Source organism: Cyprinodon variegatus, unplaced genomic scaffold (assembly GCF_000732505.1).
Source record: "Cyprinodon variegatus isolate N-32 unplaced genomic scaffold, C_variegatus-1.0 Scaffold318, whole genome shotgun sequence".
Lineage (NCBI taxonomy): Eukaryota > Metazoa > Chordata > Actinopteri > Cyprinodontiformes > Cyprinodontidae > Cyprinodon > Cyprinodon variegatus.
The window spans coordinates 78270-84313 of record NW_015150771.1 but is presented as its reverse complement, the minus strand read 5'-3'; the positions used below and the strand labels follow the sequence as shown (position 1 = coordinate 84313).

Below are 6044 nucleotides of genomic sequence, written 5' to 3'. Positions count from 1 at the left end.
CTGACATACATGTTACATCCATGTCCATTGTCTAAAAGTGTTTAACTAGAGTTTGTTTAGATGTGGAACCAGTTTAGTTCCTTGGTTTTAATCATTCATTCCTTTTTTTTACTGTCTGCAGCAGAAGTGTCAATAATACTTTTAAACACATCTCCTCAACAAGAGAAAAAAAGCTGTAGCCAAGGTTGGGATCAGATACAAACCAGTAAGCAGGTCACAGAATTATCATGAGGGATCCATGTTTCCACTCAATAGACGTTATAAAATCTTTTTTATTTTTTTATTTTACCAGTTTAAGAACCTCTTCTCATTTACAAACCTGTCTGGTCCAAAAGGCTTTTAAGACTTGCAAACACACAAAAGATAAGCACGATAAAAACAAGGTAGAAGAAGCAATTCATTTAACAAGAGATTAAATAATGAATGGGTAAATATAAGAGGTTGCTTGATTTTTTTAAGGAATTACTTTATGTTAATAGGTAGCTGTGTTCAGAAGTCCTTTACACTGTATAGTTATAATTCAGCTGTATTGTTCTGTAATAATTTTTTTTTTTTTTAAAGCTTAATACAAATTATACTGAAAGGTTGTGGGACTCTTTGTAAATGAATAATGTAATAGCATCAATGTGTTGGTGAAAAGCTTTTTGATTTCTGTCTTTTATTCTACTTAAATACTTCAAAAGAAATTCAGATTAAATCTAAACTTGTTTATTTAAAGCAAGAAAAGCTAACAAAACCAGACTTTCATATTTGGGTAATTCAGACTAACTGGCTACTATGCTTTAGATCATCGTCCTGCATAACAAAATTTTCCCAGCAGAGCAGGATTTAAGTGTCTATTGATGACAGCAAGTCCTCCAGGTCCTAAAACAGGAAAACAGCCACATAACATCACATAACCACAATGTTTGACTGCCTCAAATGTCTTTTAGGTTTTATTTGTTTTTTATTTTCATTTTTAGATCAAGAGAGATGATATGTCACTTCTGGAAATGTTTAAACCAACCTTTATGCTGCCAAACAGGTTCTGTTTAGTCGGTTTCTTAATTCCACTGTAATCAGACCTGGGAATGGCTCACAGAGGAATCTGGCTCTAGACAACAATCCTCTTAGTTATTTTTGATTAAACAAGCAGGTGTAACTTTTTAACTTGGTGTCGGTTTGGTCTGAATGCCTTTCCTTCCCCCAAAAAACACATTTATGCTAAAATGTAGTTTTTTTAATTTAGTCAAGTTTTATTTTAGTGTAAAAACTGCTGGGTGAAGCACAGACCTCTGAGACGCATTGCCACCATAACTCTTATGTAATGACTGAGATTTGTGCTGGCTAATTTGTGTTTGGTATCAGTCGGAGCAACAGGAAAAGCTCAGCAACATGTGTGTAACTATTAACTCAGCTTTTCAAGGTGTATGGATAGGTTTATGCCATGATATGAACAGGGATATGTGGTTTAGAGCTTTGCAGTGTGAAAGGATCACATACGGTTAATTTGATTTTGCAGCCCAGGCTGGTTTGCATAAGGGCTTTTTTAGATTGTGTAACTCTCTTGTGTGTTTGTACACAGTCATGTCCGTTTTGTCATGTCTTGCAAAGTGAGTCTTGCTCTGACTTGCCTGCTCCTCCCATGCCAAAACTATCTGACACACCTAGAGTCGCTGCTCAGTTCAGGATAGGAGCTTTTCAGTGAGTATGAAACTCTTCTATCTGTCCTTAGGAGTAGTGAAAGGATTTCTGGTTTGATGTGAAGCATTTTGAAGGTTGTATCAATACATGAGACTTACTTCTTTAGATGCTTCAGAATGTTTGTGGGATCAGGATGACTCAATATTCGAGCTCAACACACCATGAGGTGGTTTTTACCTTGTGAAATGCCATGTTACTACATCCATGTTAGAGGATATTTCAGTGGGAAGGTCTGTGTGTGAATTAGTTCATGTGAAAATAAGAGAGGGAGGAGGGGCTTTTTGTTGCTTGTTTGTGAAGGGAAAAAAACAGGTTCATATTGACAGGAATTGGTTTCTTCCTCTGTTCTCCACCCACTATTTTCTCCCCAGGTGATCCAACTGAAAGGGGAACTTGAAAGATCCAGAATCTTTAGCACAACAGAAAGCTGGACAAGCAGACAGGATAAACTAACATTACCCCTGTTTGAAGACAAGAAGTTTCTTCATTTTCTGTGAGTTTTTTTCTGTCTGTCTTTTTACATGTTGGAATATTTTCTTTTTATTTTAAGGCTTCTCTGAAAACATGATGATTTACAATTAATTTATTCTGCTTGATTTTATGAAAAAGATATTGCTACTCGTTGCGCAAACTGCCAACTCAAAGTGATGGTAGATCTTTTAAACCATAGACTGAAAGATTAAAACAGTCGGTCAGAATGGTCTATTTCTCTAATACGACCTCAACCTTAAAGCATAAGATTTTATAAAAATCCTATGCTTTTGCTTTTATATCAGTGCAATCAGATATATGATATTATACAGCAAAATAAAACAAGAATACTTAAATTCTTTCAGATTTTTATCTCTTTAAATAAATTCAAATAATACAGCCGGCTGTCTGGTTGGTACAACTTTTTCAATCATTTGTTAAAGTAAAATAAAAGTTTAAAATGTGTAAGAGCAGGGCTCCATATTGCCAATTTGGCTGAATTAACCTTTCAAAATAAGAGTCTATGGTACACCTCTGCTGTTTATTAAGTTAAAGAAAAAAATTGCTTGAAAATCAATGTTATTTAGATCCATTTTGAACTAAAATTAACTATTTTGCACAAGTGATATCATGACAATAACGTTTTCAGAACCTGATAAGTAGCATATTAAAGGTGGTTGATAAATACTCTGAAGATGGCAAATTGTGATGAATAAAAGGCAGATAAAAGAGATTTGAGCAAAGCCTTCCCCTAGACAGGGTAGATGCAGCAAATTAGGCTAAGAGTTAGGCTCCATGGTATGTCTGGTCTAACCACTCAATCTTAACCTGTTTTATGAGTTTACTTTTGTTTTGTTTTTGGTGTTTTTTGACCAAATTCTTTATCAAAACTTTCTTTTTTAGCATGTTTATCACTTTTTCCACATTGAAACGTGTCATTTCAAACCAAATCTACTCGAATTTTTTTTAACTGTCCAACTTTTTTGCATTAAAAGGAGAACTTGCATAACCCCCCCTCAAGATATCCATTTCAGCTCCTGTCTTTGTCATGCCTGTTTATTGTCTTTTAGGGTGTGTCCAAACTGTCCATTCATTTTCCTTTCCTATTTCTATCCCTCTTTGTAAAAGTCTAGTTCCTTTTGGACTCCTTTTCTCCTACCATGAAAACTAGTGCTCCAGTTGGAAGAGGCATCGACCCCAGCCTGCCGACCTGTGCTGAGATCAACTGTCACAGCCATGGGCAGTGTGTGGACCCCCCAGGGGGGGGCACTAAAATAGTGTGTGATTGTCATCTGGGCTATGATGGGGAATTCTGCGAGAAAACAGTGAACGGGGATCTGAGCGTGCCGCTGACCGTGAGCATAATTGCCGTTATCCTTGGGCTGTTGATCCTTGCTTTCATCGTCGCTAAGCTGCGGCAGAGACAGAAGAAGAACAGGAGGTAGTTTGAGAAACTTTATGATGTAACTGAATGAATAAATCTGGGTTTTAGAATAGCTTTGATTTTTTTTTAACTTAATGATAAGAAATATTCATTGATGTTTGTTTTTTATACTTTTTTGTGTTTTTTATTTATTACATTGTTGTTAAAATTTCCCATCTAACCCATTAATTGACATTTCATATTATTTTCACTTAGAATTTGAGCTTTTGTGGATAAATATTTAGTTTTTTCAGTAGAGTTGATTCCTGTAGTCTACCCTTGTATGTTATTTATAGTTTTGCAATCAGAGGAACTTTTTAGCTTCATGTTTCATATCTAAGAAACGCCCTTCATGTTTTTCTTATAATGGGGATGTGTTTCCATCTAGTCAGTACAACATCACATATTAGTGGGAAAAGAGATTGAATTCAGTCTCACAATGTTGTTTTTTTCTGCTTTGTCAACAGAAAGCAGCTGGCTGCACAACACGGCTACAACATATCAGTTTAATGTGGATGAATATCAAATATAAGGTAAGCAAGTTAATCATGATGTTTGCCAGGATGTATGTTTTCATTTTGTATGAATGATTATTAGTAAGATAAATTATCCACCAGTAGAGTAATCAAATGGGTCTTGCATTGTACAAAGGTGCTATGAAATATTAAAAATACTTTCATCATGTGTCACCAGAACGTATTGAAACAAACTTAAATTATAAACTGCTCATTTTTCCAAATATAAATCAAAAAATAAATAAATTTTTTTCAGTTTTGTTTGGAGAGTTAACCCCTAAATTGTCATATTCATGCTAAAAAAAAACTCACAAAAATAAATATATAATTGAACTGAAATATGAACTGGTGAAATAGTACTAGAAAGTTGATGAAAACAAATCTAAAATCCATTCATCCATCCATTTTCCATCAAGCGTATCCCAGCTGGGGTCGCGAGGAGAGCTGGTGCCTATCTCCAGCTGTCAATGGATGAGAAGCAGAGTAAACCCTGGAAAGGTCACACAGAGATAAACAGGACAAATAACCATTCACGCACACACTCACACCTAAGGAGAATTTAGAGAAGCCAATAAACCTAACAGTCATGTTTTTGGATTGTGGGAGGAAGCCGGAGTACCCGGAGAGAACCCACACATGCACAGGGAGAACATCCAGACTCCTTCCCAGGCCATGAATCGAACCCCAGAACCTTCTTGCTGTAAGGGAGGAGCACTACCCAATGTACAACCCCAAATCTAAAATCTTACAATTTAAATCATAAAGAAAAATAATATTTTGAAAGAAAACTAAGTGTTTTTCTTAATGGTCAGAAAAGAAAATACGACAAAATGGGGCTACAACAAAAAAAAAGCCAAATAAATAGTGAAAACCTTACAAATTGTTAATAAAAACATAAAAGTGAAAAAAATAAATGACAAACACCCCAACACATACCACATTTTTTGAAAGAAACAAACTTGGATAGCTACATTCTATAATAGAAATGAAGCTCCAACTTAAATAAATTGATTCAATTGCTAGCAAGTCATTGAATTCAGTTTTTCCTGCTTAATTTATTATTTTTATAAGTTTATAAATTAAGCTGGAACAACCTAATTTATTAGCCAGTTGAAGATTGTAAGAAATAGATTTTATTAATCATTTCAATTAAGTTATTACTGCATCTCTGTCCCAATTTTTACTCATCAAAATATTCCATCATAGTCAACCATTGCATTAACTTTATCAGAGCTGAACCATTCAGTAATTTCCCTTTTACTGTAACTGTCCCTTTTTCTTATCGCATATGTTTCTACATTTGTAATTTAATCTGGATCCTGTTTGTTTGTTTTTTCAGCTCCTAACCATTAAACCAATTCATTGAAAACATATTAATCTAATATATCTTGTTCATATCCAGGTAAACATCTTGGATCATCCCACCCTTATGCTCCTGGCTGTTTGAGTATTTCCATTGCAAAAGCAAAACTAATCTACTCTTTTATACATGATTATATGAGAGACACAATTAATTTACTGCAGCACCTTTAACCTTGCACCCGTTTGCTATACCAGCTGACTGTCTCCACACAGCCTGCCCTCAGCAGAACAAATGAAGTCTGCATCCAAACATGGCCCTGTCACAGTCTTGCCATACAAATGAACATTATCTTCTCATTTCATCTTTTTCTTTCATCTAAAAAAGTTCCGCACAATAACGAAAAGGTTTGCCCACTTTTTATGATGAAGCAGGAGGACACACCTGAGGCATTGGTATCAAGAGCGTCATGTATTAAACTAAAGTTACTGAGGATTTTTTTTTTTATCACAAAGGATTTTTTTTTTTTTTTCAACAAGATATAATGCTACATTATTATTTTTGCACTATGTAGTTATCATCATTTTGTGTCTACTAGCCTGTTTTTATGATGTTTAATCTAAATAAGGAATAATGTATTAAATGATGTGGC

General features: G+C 34.7%; 1 long non-coding RNA gene across 4 annotated transcripts; it reads left to right on the top strand.

The window, feature by feature from the left end:
- The first annotated feature begins 1618 nt into the window (after positions 1–1618).
- On the top strand, positions 1619–5241 carry LOC107090950. Of its 4 annotated transcripts, none has more exons than XR_001481510.1 (4): positions 1619–1683; positions 2055–2176; positions 3288–3595; positions 4045–5241. It is a non-coding gene; the product is annotated as an uncharacterized LOC107090950 (long non-coding RNA). The 4 variants fall into 4 exon arrangements; XR_001481508.1 differs by having other exon boundaries at positions 1620–1683; positions 3283–3595; positions 4045–5240; XR_001481509.1 differs by lacking the exon at positions 1619–1683 and adding an exon at positions 1708–1913.
- Positions 5242–6044: the final 803 nt, after the last annotated feature.